Consider the following 15,873-nt stretch of genomic DNA (forward strand, 5'->3'; position numbering starts at 1 on the left):
AAATTTGGGAATTACTCATTGTGGGAAAACCTCCTGGTAGATGTTGCAGAGGTGATGCAGACCCTCAATTACTGTGTCTGTGGAGACAGCAAAAACAGTTCTTTGTGAAGAAAGGATTGCTTTATCGCAGTAGCGTGGATCACATCACCGTTTCTCGTCTCCATCAAATTGTGATCACAGGGAGAGATGTAGACATGGTCCTCACTGCCTATCATGATATGTCTGGTCATTTTGGAGTGCAAAAGACAGAAGCCGCAGGCCGTAGGCGATTCTATTGGATTGGCATGAGAGGAGACATTGAAAAATGGTGGCAGGAATGTCACACTTTTGACTATCACAGCTGTGAAAGGTGATCGCACCACTGCATCTGCTTGTAAGTTGACGTCCATTACAAATGGTAGCCATTGATCATTTGAAGGTAGAGGCAGCAGGACAGGCCATAGCTACATCTTAACCATCATCGATCAATACACCAAATTTCTATTGGCCGTCCCTGTGAAGGATTTAACTGCCTAGACTACACAGCGGTGGAGCAGGGAAAGGTAAGTAATGCAACTTGCAAGTGCTGTGGCCATGACCAAGCAGGGGGGGTACACTCGTGGTCGACGGTACTGGCACAGGGCCCCTCATAGTATGCTGGTGTGTCTGACGGTGAGTGGGCCCCCCCACCGTCAGAGACACTGTATTGTACTGTGAGGGGCCCTGTGCCAGTGCCGTTGGCCCATCAGTGGGCCCATCCACCTGTTCAGAGCAACAGCACTTGCCCGGGTGCGCCAGGTGTTGACCCCAGCCCTTGGGGGTGGGGGGTGGGCAGCCCAGTTAGGGAGGTTTAAAAAATGGCATATGTTGATGTGTTGGCTGAACATTCAGCTGCTGCAAAGGGCGGAATTGGGCAAGTCCGAAGAAGAGGACAAAAGCGAGGCAGTTTTCTGGCAACCTATGTGTCATCAGGGGAAGGTGGGACAAAATCCTTTGAAACCCATGCATGGTTCATTTTAATGAAGGTTAGATCATCAACATTTTGGGTCGACAGACGGGTCCTTTTGTTCTGTCAGGATTGATCCAGCAGCACTGAAGACTCTTTCCGATAACACACTAGCAGCAGGGCAAGCGAGCTCCTGTAAGGCATATTGTGCCAATTCAGGCCAGGTGTCCAGTTTAGAGGCCCAATAGTCAAAGGGGAATGACCTGTGAGGGAGAACATCGAAATGGGAGGAGAAGTAGTTTGTAACCATAGTTGACAACAGTCTCCTGTCACTTTTAATCGATGCAGTATTAGCAGTCGTGTGAGCGGTACTTGAGAAATCATTCAACAACATGGTCATTAAACCCCTGTCTCCAATGCCACTTCGGCTGTGTGCACCACGAACACCTCTTCCATTGTGCCCACTACGGCTTGTGGGAGAACCAGCACCGCTGCTGTGTGCTGGGAAAGCCTCAAACAAACGGTTTACCAGAGTTGCTTGCTTGTTAGCCAATATTATCTCTAGGTTCTCCTGTGGCATGATGTTGTGTAATTTACCTTTGTAGCGTGGATCGAGGATGCTGGTCAGCCAGTAGTCATCATCCCTCATCATTTTGGCAATGCGGGGGTCCCTTTTTAGGATCCGCAAGGCATAATCGCACATGTGGGCCAATGTTCCAGGTGTCAATGATGTACTACCACTGCTGGGTGGAGGAGCACTTTCTGGCAAATCCACATCCCTACAGTCACGCACAAACACTGTACCTGACCTTGGAACGCCAATATTTTCTCTTGCCCCCTGGGAAGCATCCTCCTGCCCAAAATAATCATCCCCCTCATCCTCCTCTTCCTCTTCTTCCTCCACCTCTTCCAGGACAGTTCACTGACCAGTCAATGGCTGACTGTCATCAAGGCTTCCCTCCTCCTCCTCCCCTGCAGACGCCTGATCCTTAATGTGCGTCAAACTTTGCATGAGCAGACGCATAAGTGGGATGCTCATGCTTATGATGGCGTCGTCTGCGCTTACCAGCCGTGTGCATTCCTCAAAACACTGAAGGACTTTACAGAGGTCTTTCAGCTTTGACCACTGCACACCAGACAATTCCATGTCTTCCCTCATACTGCCTGCCAGTGTATCCTCCCACAAATGCATTACAGCCTGCCTCTGTTCGCATAGCCTCTCTACCGACAATATGCAAGGACTTTGAAGAGTTGGGGAAGAAAGTAAAGGAACTGGATGCACAGGTAGTTTTTTCTTCTGTCCTTCCAGTAGACAGGCATGGCACCAGGAGATGAAACAGGATCCTTGATGCGAACAACTGGCTAAGACGATGGTGCAGACAACAAGGATTCGAGTTCCTGGACCACGGTGTGAATTACCTGTACGATGGACTCCTCGCCAGAGACGGACAACACCTCAACAAACCTGGGAAACACACATTCGCCAGAAGACTCACTACACTCATCAGGAGAGCGTTAAACTAGAAGAAGAGGGGATGGGAAGAAAAACATTAGACACGAACATGAAACCAGATATTATACTGATGAATGATATGAGGTGTGGCAAAGAAGATCCAAAACAACATACTCAGAAGGGAGGTAAGAAAATTTCTAAAACAATCAACAGGGAGGAGATTGGAACAAAGCAAAATTCTCTAAAATGCATGCTCGCAAACGCTAGAAGCCTGACAAACAAGATGGAAGAACTAGAAGCAGAAATATCTACAGGTAACTATGACATAGTGGGAATAACCGAGACATGGCTAGATGAAAGCTATGACTGGGCAGTTAACTTACAGGGTTACAGTCTGTTTAGAAAGGATCGTAAAAATCGGAGTGGAGGAGGGGTTTGTCTTTATGTAAAGTCTTATCTAAAGTCCACTTTAAGGGAAGATATTAGCGAAGGGAATGAGGATGTCAAGTCCATATGGGTCGAAATACATGGAGGGAAAAATAGTAACAAAATTCTCTTTGGGGTCTGTTACAAACCCCCAAATATAACAGAAATCATGGAAAGTTTACTACTAAGGCAGATAGATGAAGCTGCAACCCATAATGAGCTCCTTGTTATGGGGGACTTTAACTACCCGGATATTAACTGGGAAACAGAGACCTGCGAAACCCATAAAGGCAACAAGTTTCTGCTAATAGCCAAGAATAATTATCTTTCACAGTTGGTGCAGAATCCAACCAGAGGAGCAGCACTTTTATACCTAATACTATCTAACAGACCTGACAGAATAACAAATCTGCAGGTTGTTGGGCATCTAGGAAATAGCGACCACAATATTGTACAGTTTCACTTGTCTTTCGCTAGGGGGACATGTCAGGGAGTCACAAAAACACTGAACTTTAGGAAGGCAAAGTTTGACCAGCTTAGAGATGCCCTTAATCTGGTTGACTGGGACAATGTCCTCAGAAATAAGAATACAGAAAATAAATGGGAAATGTTTAAGAACATCCTTAATAGGTACTGTATGCGGTTTATACCTTGTGGGAATAAAAGGACAAGAAATAGGAAAAACCCAATGTGGCTGAACAAAAATGTAAGAGTGGCAATTAACAGTAAAAAGAAAGCATTTAAACTACTAAAGCAGGATGGCACCATTGAAGCTCTAATAAACTATAAGGAGAAAAATTCTTTATCTAAAAAAATAATTAAAGCTGCCAAAAAGGAAACAGAGAAGCACATTGCTAAGGAGAGTAAAACTAATCCCAAGCTGTTCTTCAACTATATCAATAGTAAAAGAATCAAAAGTGAAAGTGTAGGCCCATTAAAAAATTGTGAGGAAAGTATGGTTGTAGATGATGAGGAAAAAGCTAATATATTAAACACCTTCTTCTCCACGGTATTCACGGTGGAAAATGAAATGGTAGGTGAAATGCCGAGAGACAAAGAAAACCCTATATTAAGGGTCACTAATCTAACCCAAGAAGAGGTGCAAAACCGGCTAAATAAGATTAAAATAGAAAAATCTCCGGGTCCGGATGGCATACACCCACGAGCACTAAGAGAACTAAGTAATGTAATAGACAAACCATTATTTCTTATATTTAGAGACTCTATAGCGACGGGGTCTGTTCCACAGGACTGGCGCATAGCAAATGTGGTACCAATATTCAAAAAGGGCTCTAAAACTGAACCTGGAAATTATAGGCCAGTAAGTCTAACCTCTATTGTTGGTAAAATATTTGAAGGGTTTCTGAGGGATGTTATTCTGGATTATCTCAATGAGAATAACTGTTTAACGCCATATCAGCATGGGTTTATGAGGAATCGTTCCTGTCAAACCAGTCTAATCAGTTTTTATGAAGAGGTAAGCTATAGACTGGACCAAGGTGAGTCATTGGATGTGGTATATCTTGATTTTTCCAAAGTGTTTGATACCGTGCCACACAAGAGGTTGGTACACAAAATGAGAATGCTGGGTCTGGGGGAAAATGTGTGTAAATGGGTAAGTAACTGGCTTAGTGATAGAAAGCAGAGGGTGGTTATAAATGGTATATTCTCTAACTGGGTCGCTGTGACCAGTGGGGTACCGCAGGTGTCGGTGTTGGGACCTATTCTCTTCAACATATTTATTAACGATCTGGTAGAAGGTTTGCACAGTAAAATATCGATATTTGCAGATGATACAAAACTATGTAAAGCAGTCAATACAAGAGAAGATAGTATTCTGCTACAGATGGATCTGGATAAATTGGGAACTTGGGCTGAACGGTGGCAGATGCAGTTTAACAATGATAAATGTAAGGTTATACACATGGGAAGAAGGAATCAATATCACCATTACACACTGAACAATAAACCACTGGGTAAATCTGACATGGAGAAGGACTTGGGGATCCTAGTTAATGATAAACTTACCTGGAGCAGCCAGTGCCAGGCAGCGGCTGCCAAGGCAAACAGGATCATGGGGTGTATTGAAAGAGGTCTAGATACACATGATGAGAGCATTATACTGCCTCTGTACAAATCTCTGGTTAGACAGCACATGGAGTACTGTGTACAGTTTTGGGCACCGGTGCTCAGGAAGGATATAATGGAACTAGAGCGGGTACAAAGGAGGGCAACAAAATTAATAAAGGGGATGGGGGAACTACAATACCCAGAGAGATTAGCAAAATTAGGATTATTTAGTCTAGAAAAAAGACGACTGAGGGGCGATCTAATAACCATGTATAAGTATATAAGGGGACAATACAAATATCTCTCCGAGGATCTGTTTATACCAAGGAAGGAGACGTCACAAGGGGGCATTCTCTGCATCTGGAGGAGAAAAGGTTTTTCCACCAACATACAGTAGAAGAGGATTCTTTACTGTTAGGGCAGTGAGAATCTGGAATTCCCTTCCTGAGGAGGTCGTGATGGCGAACTGAGTCGAAGGGTTCAAGAGAGGCCTGGATGTCTTCCTGGAGCGTAACAATATTGTATCTTACAGTTATTGTTAGGTTCTTTAGAAGGATGTAGATCTGGGGATTTATTCTGACAGAATTTTATAGGCTGAACTGGATGGAATAATGTCTTTTTTCGGCCTTACTAACTATGTTACTATGTTACTATGTAACCATGTGCAGGGTGGAGTTCCACCTTGTTACAACGTCTGTGATTAGGCGGTGCTTGGGGAGGTGGAGCAATCGCTGCAGCTTCTGCATACGAGTGGAGTGGACGTTTGAGCGACAGATGTGCGAGCACAGTCTTCGCACCTTATGTAGCAGGGATGTTAACTCCGGATAATTATTAAGGAAGCACTGCACCACCAGGTTCAAAGTGTGAGCCAGGCAAGGTATGTGTGTGAGTTTTGCACGGGCTATGGCTGCCACAAAATTACGGCCGTTATCACTGACTACCTTGACTGTCTCAAGATGTAGACTGCCCAGCCATGACTCAGTTTGTCGCTGCAAGTAGTCGGCCAGTACCTCCGCGGTGTGTCTGTTGTCGCCCAAAGACATTATCTTCAACACAGCCTGCTGATGCTTACCACTAGCTGTTCAATAGTGGGACACCTCGTGTGCAACACTGCCACCTGCGGATGGAGTGCTCGTGCGACTGCACTCTGTGGACGAGCTTTCGCTTATGAAGGAGGAGGAGGGTCGAAAGCCTACAGCCAACTGTTTCCTATACCGTGGGCTAGGCAGCACTGTTCTACCGCCACTGTCCCCTGTGAAGCCTGCATCCACCACATTAACCCAGTGCGCAGTGATGGACACGTAACGGCCCGGGCCATGCATCTGTTGTGAGGTGCACCTTTCCACTCACTGACTGTTTTAGTGCATGGACAATGCGGTCTTTCTCATGCCGGTGTAGGGCAGGGATGGCTTTTCGAGAAAAGAAGTGCCGACTGGGTAGGCCATAGCGTGGGAAAGCGTAGGCCATGAACTCGCAGAAAGCTTCGCTTTCAACCAAATGGTAGATTAGTTTGGCAATGTAGGCGTTCAAACACAGTGTACGCAGATGAGAGGATGAGTACTTTCTTGTCTTACTCAGAGTGTTTGGTAGGGTGAGCTGGACTGGAGAGCTGCATATGGGGGAAGTAGCGATGGACCGGACGGAGTGAGAGGGGGTTGGTGATGGTATTGGTGGTGATGGCCTAGATTCAGTGTTGTGTTGCAAAACCATTGTGATTCCCTGAGTGCTTTGGCCTTGCGACGACACCTCCACATTTAGTGCTGGTGGTGTGCTTAACGGTGGCAGTGGTCTTACAGTGGGGGAAGCGATGGAGCGTTGCTGGTTACCTTCAGTCGGAGCAGGTGTACATGTGCTACCTGAGGTTTTGTAGATCGTCCATGTTTGCAAGTGCATGTTGATTAAATGTCTAAGCATGCAACTGGTATTCAAATTTCTGAGTTGTTTACCTCGGCTAAAGGTCCTTCCGCACTTCCTACAGGTAACCTTTGCCTCATCAGTAGGATTTTGGACCAAGAAGTGCCACACTGCACTCTTCCTACTATGGTATACATTTTCTGGCCTTGCACGCTGTGCTAAGTTGACCGTCTGGCCAAGCTGTTCTGCAACTCTTTTAGTTTTTGGTCCACATTTTTGGACAGCTACGGGCATGCCAGATAACCGCTGCTGCGATGTCAATGCCTGTTGTGGATCCTTCTCCTTATCTGAACTATTGCCAGCGCCACCCTCCTCCCCCAATGGATGCCAATCCGGGTCAAGAACTGGGTCATCCATCACCTCCTCTTCAAAGTCATCTGCACCTTCCTCTTTACCTTCCTCTGTGTCACTGTGTAAGGTGGTATAGTAGGCGGGAATGGGCACCTGAGTTTCATCAGGGTCAGATTCTGGCTCAGTAGACTGCGAGGGCAATGTAGTGCTCTGGGTCAATGTACCAGCAGAATCATCTAGCATTGGCTCTGCATCAGTGCACTCCATGTCAGATTCATCTTGAACTGGGGAATTCAGGATTTGACTGGATGACCCAGGCATGGTATGTGAAAAGAGCTCCATAGAGTAATCTGAAGTGTGGGCTGCCGCATCCTTAACTTTTGGTGGGGGTGAAGGACACAAGGAAAGGTGTTTTTCCTGACCAGAACCCTGCACTGATGACTCCGTGCTTGCAGGTTTCAAACATTCAGAAGAGGAGGCAATAGAGCTGGTGGCTGTTTCGGCAATGTACGCCAAAACCTGTTCCTGATACTCCGGCTTTAAAAGCTGCTTTCCTACTCCAAGAAAAGGGAACCTTACAGGCCTTCTTGGGCCAGATGATGACGCAGGCTCAACACCTCCTGCCTTAGCTGCTATTGTGCTTTTGCCAGAACCAGCCGATGCACCACCACCATCAGTACCAGCTGCGTACCCCTGCCCACGTCCGCGGCCACTTCCACCATACCTCCTCATGTTTGGGAAAATGTACCAAAAATACCAGCAGAGAGATGGTACTGTAAGAGGAGTGTCCAGCTGTGTAAGGTGTATTAAAAAAATTAAATCTACTTATATATTTTGCTTTTCACAGATGCTCTCACAGTATGTATTTGACCGTAATCCAACAAGCAGATATACGGACCTGTAGCAGAAGTGTACAGCTGTATTCATTTTTTGTGTAACTAACAATCTCCGTATATGTATTTACGGAGTGTCACACACACACACGCTGACTCTGTATAGATGTGACTGTAATGCGAACGGCAGATATACAATACTGTTTGAGAATCGGAGAGCTCTATACGGTGTCTGTATGGAAAATTGTCAATCTCTGTCTATTTTTATCCGGACTGACACACGCTGTCTCTGTCTAGTTTTGACCGTTATCAAACAGCAGATATACGAAACTGATGGAAAAGTGGACAGCTCTCTAAGGTGTAGGTCTGGAAAAATGGAAATCTCCTCAACTTGTTTTTCCAGAGTCACACACAAATAGCTTCTATTTGTCCGTGATACAAGGCGGTACATGGTAGTGTGTGAGGAGCGTACACCGCTATACGGTGTCTGTATGGAAAATTGTCAATCTCCGTCTATTTGTATACGAACTGACACACGCTGTCTCTGTCAAGTTTTGACCGTTATCAAACAGCAGATATACGAAACTGTTTGAAAAGCGGACAGCTCTCTAAGGCCTCTTTCACACTTCCGTGTTTGACCATCAGTTAAAATCCGCCAGTTTTTGAAAAAAACGGATCCGCCATTTTTTTTGGTGGATCCGTTTTTTTCCCCATTGAGTTGCATTACTGGCGGATCTTGACGGATGGCCATCCGTTTTTTTGCGGATCCGCCAAATTTTTTGCGTCCGCCGGCATGCCTGGACGGACCTTGCAACGTTTTTTTTGTTGTAGGATCCGTATGTTCCAGTGCGCATGCCCGGAGAAAGGAAGTCAGGGAGAAAATTAACCCTGAAATCCTTTCTGGTGGCCGAAAAAAAATTCTCTCTCTCTCTCCTGTGGCATCCATTCACATCAGTTAGGAACGGATCCGCTTTTCCGCCTTTTTGGTGGATTTTAACTGACACAAAAAACTGAAGTGTGAAAGAGGCCTAAGATGTAGGTCTAGAAAAATGGAAAATCTCCTCGGCTTGTTTTTCCAGCGTTACACACAGATAGCTTCTATTTGTCCGTGATACCAGTCTGTACACTATGTTACGGCGGCGGAACACGCTTAAAAAAATATAAATAAAGCGTGCTCGCCGCCCGGGATCCACCGTGCGGCAGGTGTAATAACCACTGCAAACTAGGCAGAGCACAAGGACGGTAATGTGCACAGGGAAGAACTGCACCTGGTGCACAAATGAAAGCTCTGTTAGAAGTCACAGAGCTGCACACAAGAACACAAATAAAGAAACCCTGAGTCTGTATATACTGCACAGATAATCAGCGGCACACGTGCGGTAGCCAGAAATTGGAGTAGTAAAGACGTCACTACCACCAAATGGACTTACCGTGACTGGACGTGTGCACGACGTCGCAACAGCGGACGCCAAAAACGACTGCAAGCGCAATTTAGCAGGCGTAATGCAAGACGCTGGCTGCTGTAACAGGTGGAGCTTGAGAGCGCTGGCGCTAGCGCGAGTACTGACTGTATCCCACTCACTCACGCAATCGTAATATCAGAGGGAAGGGGTTTCTTAATAAGTCATTCACAAGTCCAAGCATCCATCACCAAACACACAGCAGCAAGTATAGAAAATACTAGCGCATGGCATAGCGGCCATGCGCACTTTTTATAGTGTACGGGACCTGCTGGAAATCTCCAGAGTCCTGAGCATAACCAATCAAATCGGGAGCAGGACCTGAGCACCTGACTCCCGAACTTCAATGAGGGCCCGTCCCGTGAGCATGCTCAGAAGCAGGGAAAAAGGACTTAGCCTCTGGAGACAAATGTGAGAATCTGGGTTGCTGCATAAGCATAGAATGACCCAGATTCCTAACACATGGTAGTGTGTGAGGAGCGTACACCGCTATACGGTGTCTGTATAGAAAATTGTAAATCTCCGTCTATTTTTATACGGACTGACACACGCTGTCTCTGTCTAGTTTTGACCGTTATCAAACAGCAGATATACAAAACTGTTTGAAAAGTGGACAGCTCTCTAAGGTGTAGGTCTGGAAAAATGGAAAATCTCCTCGGCTTGTTTTTCCAGAGTCACACACAGCTTCTATTTGTCCGTGATACCAGCCGGTACTCGGTAGTGTGTGAGGAGCGTACACCGATATACGGTGTGTGAAAAAATGAACGCCCGATAACTCACCAGAACAAAATAATAAAAGTTGGAGTGCTTTGAAAAAGCAGTTTGAACAGCAATGTGCACACAGCAACGCAGCTAGCAGGTAGCCTTAAAAGGCAGCCTAATCACCACCAGCGCTGCTGCACAGAACAAATATCCTCCCCTTTCACTGCACGCTAACTGTACAGTGAAAAGCACTATCAGCAGAAGCAATTTTTTTTTCTTCTTTCCTGCCTAATGCTCTCCCTATTCAGAATCAGCAGCAGCACCTCTCCCTATTCTCTATTATCGGCAGAAGTAAGATGGCGGTCGGCGGTCACAGCCTTTTATACCCACTGTGACGCCACACAAAGCCAGCCAATCACTTCAATGCCCTTCTCTAAGATGGTGGTGGCCGCTGCCCATGTCATCGCGTTGCCCACAGTGTGTGTCTTCCATCATTGGCTGAGAAAAGGCGCTGGAAGCATTATTTGAAAGGCGACTTTGGCGCTCGGCTCAGCGACCTCATGCTATGGTCGGGTTTCGATCGGAGAAACCCGACTTTAGCTAAAGTCGGCGATTTTTGAATTTGACCTACCCATTTCGCTCAACTCTAGTGTCCAGTGAATACAGACAATCTCATTACTGAGATATCAGATGACAGCTGATCCTCATGAAGTTCCATAGAGAGGGGAGAGCGGAAGCTAGAGGCAGACATAGACATTCTACTGCAAGTTCTCCTTAAATGACAGCTACACTTTAAAGAATAACTAAACTTTCATTTTTTTAAAGAATTGTGTCCAGCATGGAAAGTTATGAAACTTTACAAATCACTTTATTACTTCTCCTTGTCTTGGCCTCATCTGGAATACTGTGTCAAGTTCTGGGCACCACAGTTTAAAAAAGACATTGAAAAACTGGAGCAAGTTCAGAGAAGAGCGACCAGGATGGTGAGCAGATGGCAAACCGAGGAACGGTTAAAGGATCTGAGAATGTTTAGCTTGCAAAACAGAAAGCTAAGAGTAGACTTAAAGGCTCTCTACAAATATCTGAAGGGATATCACAGTGTAGAGGTATCATCATTCTCATTTGCATATGCAAACACGAGAAACAATGGAATGAAACTGAAAGGGAGAAGATAAAGATTAGATATTAGAAAAAACTTTTGACAGTGAGGGTGATCAATGAGTGGAACAAGCTTCCACGAGAGGTGGTAAGTAGTGATGAGCAAGTATACTCGCTGCTCGGGTTTTCCCGAGCATGCTCAGGTGGTCCTCAAGTATTTGGGCATGCTCGTAAATTTAGTTTTTTCGACGCAGCTGCATGATTTGCGGCTACTAGACAGCCTGAATACATGTGGGGATCCCCTAAGAACCTGGCAATCTCCACATGTATTCAGGCTGTCTAGCAGCCGCAAATCATGCAGCTGCGTCAACAAAAACTAAATCTCCGCGCACGCCCAAATATTTGGAGACCACCAGAGCATGCACAGGAAAACCCGAGCAACAAGTATACTCGCTCATCACTAGTGGTAAGTTCTTGAATGGAATTCTTCAGACAGAGGCTGGACAGACATCTGTCTGAGATGGTTTAGTGAATTCTGCATTGAGCAGGGGGTTGGGCACAATAGCCATGAAGCACGGCCCCCCCCGAGGAAGCCCATGCGAAACGTGCGTCGAGGCTGTGCGGCTTGAGTCGCACAGGGATATACATGGGTAAGAATGACCCCTATCCTGATATTGTTTGTGCTGACCTTAGACTCTTATTACCTAAGTCCTTGTTTGCAAATCATCTTGTCTTTATGTATTTGGTATGCACTATCGCCTTTTTATATAAAAAATTACTGATATGAAATAAAGATGTATTGCATTTTAATATACAGACCATGTGACTCCATCTTCTTTAGTCTTTTATTTTTTGTTTGGCTAAATGTTGTATCTATTTATTTTTCCTTTATAAAACCATTCCTGGAGAAGCCAAAACAGAGAACGACCCTTCCTCTCTGTATTTCCCATATAGATTACTCACCAATCTGTGTACACTTTATGGCAGCTGAAATAAATGAAAGTCAATTGACAGAGAAAAATTACATTGATTTATTCAGTGTCCAGAAGTGATGGAGTAAAGGCCCTTTCTCCAAACCTCAGGACAAATGCATGCAGACACTTGTCAGGACACTGACATGATAATGAGATGATTATCCTTATCCATATCCAGTACATTTCATGTAGCGATTCTGACAAGTGAACTACAGCGTAGCAGAAGTATCAGCTTATTGTCATTTATGTAGCGGCCAGTGTGGAAACTGCAATATTTCAATTTTTTTTTTCCTGTGGATAGTCACATAAAAATAAAAATAAAGTTTGCGCTCTATTCGTTATTTAACTTGAGCCTTTAATTAAGTTAACTTTACCTGCTTTTGTCTGTTTTTCTTCTATATTCAGCATTATGGACGCGGTTTTCCTTATTCAGAAGTTTCGGCCCAAGTCATTATTTGTGACTTTTTGAAACGTCATAAAGTTGTTGTACAATTGTTCTCCAGTACCCTACTGGAGTACAGAGCCTGTCTAATGTTATTTTTGCACAATTGAAAACTTTTTAAAGGATCATGAAACTTTTTTTCTTTAAAATGGAGCAAAATAGGTGAAAGACAAGAAAAACAGCAGATTTGATTTAGCAAAAAATGAATCTGCCCTCGTGCACCACTTTGAAGAATACGGCGCAAAAACAATATCGAATATAAGAAATCAACAGAAAACAGTCACTTCAACAGTACTACACATGAAGAATCGAGGGCATTGTGCTTCCAAATGTGAACTTTTTGGATATGCACCTGTGAGATTAGAATTGAGCTGTATTATATGTTCTGTACTTTATGATTTTGGGAAACCTGTTATTAATTGTGCCTCTGATAAAAAGCCATTGACTTTAGGGAGGCAAACTGAGTCCAAAATATGAAATTTGCCTTTTTGAGGTTAATGGCTTAGTCAGGGGCACGTTTGAATCTTGTTTTTCGGTGATTCATACAGAATACTCATGCTCAGTAATGATCAAGAGCCCAGATATTAACCTAATTCATTCATGTTATAGTTGTAAACTTTGCTTCTTTACATGAAGGCAATTCTGGATATAGCCACAGCAAAATATAGGAACATTTAATATTTTCAATTATTGAAAAATATTGTTGAGTTTGACCAATGTTACCTGTGAAATTTATGCATTTTCTGTTATTCTGCTCTCTTTTATCTTTGCATTGAAATGACAGGTTGTAAATAATGTCATCCAGCTGGCTTTACACAGTACTTGACACATGTCAAAACCAGTGTGACAGCCCTGCCAATACATCTACTAGATATAGTATATCTTGACTTCAGCAAAGCTTTTGACAAAGTATCTCATACAATCCTTATTGAAAAAATGACTAAGTATAGAATGGACAAGGCCACTTTTAGGTGGATTCATAACTGGCTTAGTGATTGGACTCAAAGAGTGGTCGTAAATGGCTGCACATCCAGTTGGAAGAATGTCTCAAGTGGGGTACCACAGGGCTCTGTCCTGGGCCCTGTATTGTTTAACATCTTTATCAGTGATTTAGATGAAGGAATTGAGAGTACAGTGATTAAATTTGCTGATGACACAAATCTAGGAGGGATAGCTAATACTAGAGAAGAGAGAGAGGATTCAAAAAGATATAAATAAACTGGAGCAGTGGGCAGCAACTAACAGAATGGTTTTTAACAGGGAGAAATGCAAAGTACTACATCTGGGCAATAAAAATGAAAAAAGCATATACAGAATGGGAGGAATAGGGCTAAGCAACAGCACATGTGAAAAAGACTTGGGTATACTAATAGATCACAGACTGAATATGAGTCAACAGTGTGATGCAGCAGGAAAAATGGCAAATACAATTCTGGGATCTATTAACAGAACCATACGGTCTAGATCACGTGAAGTCATTATTGCCCTCTACTTCTTGCCCTCTATTCCTCTTTGGTCGGACCTCATCTGGAATACTGTGTCCAGTTTTGGGCACCACATTTTAAAAAAGACGTCAACAAACTGGAGCAAGTTCAGAGAAGAGCGACCAGAATGGTGACCACTCTGCAAACTCTGTCCTATCAGGAACGGTTACAGGGTTTGGGAATGTTTAGCTTGCAAGAAAGAAGGCTGAGAGGAGACTTAATAGCTGTCTACAAATATCCCAAGAGCTGTCACATTGTAGCAGGATCATCTTTATTCTCATTTCCACAAGGAAAGACTAGAAGCAATGGGATGAAACTGAATGGGAGGAGACACAGATTAGATATTAGAAAAAACTTTTTGACAGTGAGGGTGATCAATGAGTAGAACAGGCTGCTGCACGAGAGGTGGTGAGTTTCCTTCAATGGAAGTCTTCCAACAGTGGCTGGACAGACATCTATCTGGGATGATTTAGTGAATCCTGCTTTGAGTAGGGGGTTGGGCCAGGAGGTCCCTTCCAAAACTACCATTCGATGATTCTATGAGTAAACCACATATTTGCCTAAAAGCCTTTTTTTACATAGGCATACTTGAGAAACTTATTGTCTTTAATATTTTTGGGGAAAAAAAAATTAAAACAGGAAAAAAACAAGGAAAACTTTTCCATTGGGTGATCTGCTCTTCCTTAACCCCTACGTGACAGGGGAAAACGTTCCATTCTTCATAGAGCCGCATCTTATTTCACTATTGGCATAGGGGGAGCGTTCCTTGTGGGATGAGTTGTAATTTTTAATATCACTGTTCACTTTAAAAATAAAACCTACAAGAAGCAAAATAAACATAAACCCTGCTATAACTAAATAAGTAAAAAGCAAAAGTGCATTTAAATAACACAGGGTTCTTAGTAATACGGTTTTTGATTAAAAAAGCATGAAAGCCGTCTCACCGTCGAGAAAGTGACCCTGACTGAGACGGTCCTACACTGTCTAATATTAAAACCTTACCATGTGTCAAAGTTGACCTCAGTGTGTGAATAAAGGCCCATGGTAAGGTTTTAATATTAGACACGTCTCGATCAGGGTCATTTTGGCGATGGTGAGATGGCGTTCATGTTTTTTTTTTAATCAAAAATCGTATTACTAAGAACCCTGTGTTATTTAATTGCACTTTTGCTTTTTACTTATTTAGTTATAGCAGGGTTTTTGTTGATTTTGCTTGTGTGTTTTTTCAATATTTTATGGCCAAAGTGAACATGCGTTTATATGCTGCATGTATACGAACTTTAACTAAGCTCAATTTTTGTGTGTTTTATCACTGTTCACTTTACCATATAATGTACTGAGAAAACAGGCAAACAATTCCATGAAATGGTACATGAAGCGGTGAAACTTGCAATTCGGTCATTACTTTTTGAGCTTTGTTTTTACAGTATTCATTGATAAGAAAAAATGAATTGATAACAAAATTCTCTAGGTCATTACGATTACATTGATACCAAACATATATAGTTTCTACTGTCATAAAAAAAAAACATTTTTTTTCATTTATATATAACTTGTGTCACAATTTTTTCTTATCCATAACTTTTTTATATCAATGGAGCTGTATGAGGACTTGTTTTTTTGTGTGTGGCAAGCTGTATTTTTATTTGATACCATTTTGCGTAGCTTATGACTTTTTGATCTCTTTTCATTCCATTTTGGGGTGAGGGCTCCCAATCTCTATTTATTTCCCTAGATGCCTTCTACATAAATTCTTAATATGCCTTTTAAACAGTTAAAAAGGGAGTTTGTGTCAATTCAT

The sequence above is a fragment of the Dendrobates tinctorius genome, unplaced genomic scaffold (assembly GCF_039654945.1).
Source record: "Dendrobates tinctorius isolate UK_male_01 unplaced genomic scaffold, ASM3965494v1 ptg000149l, whole genome shotgun sequence".
Lineage (NCBI taxonomy): Eukaryota > Metazoa > Chordata > Amphibia > Anura > Dendrobatidae > Dendrobates > Dendrobates tinctorius.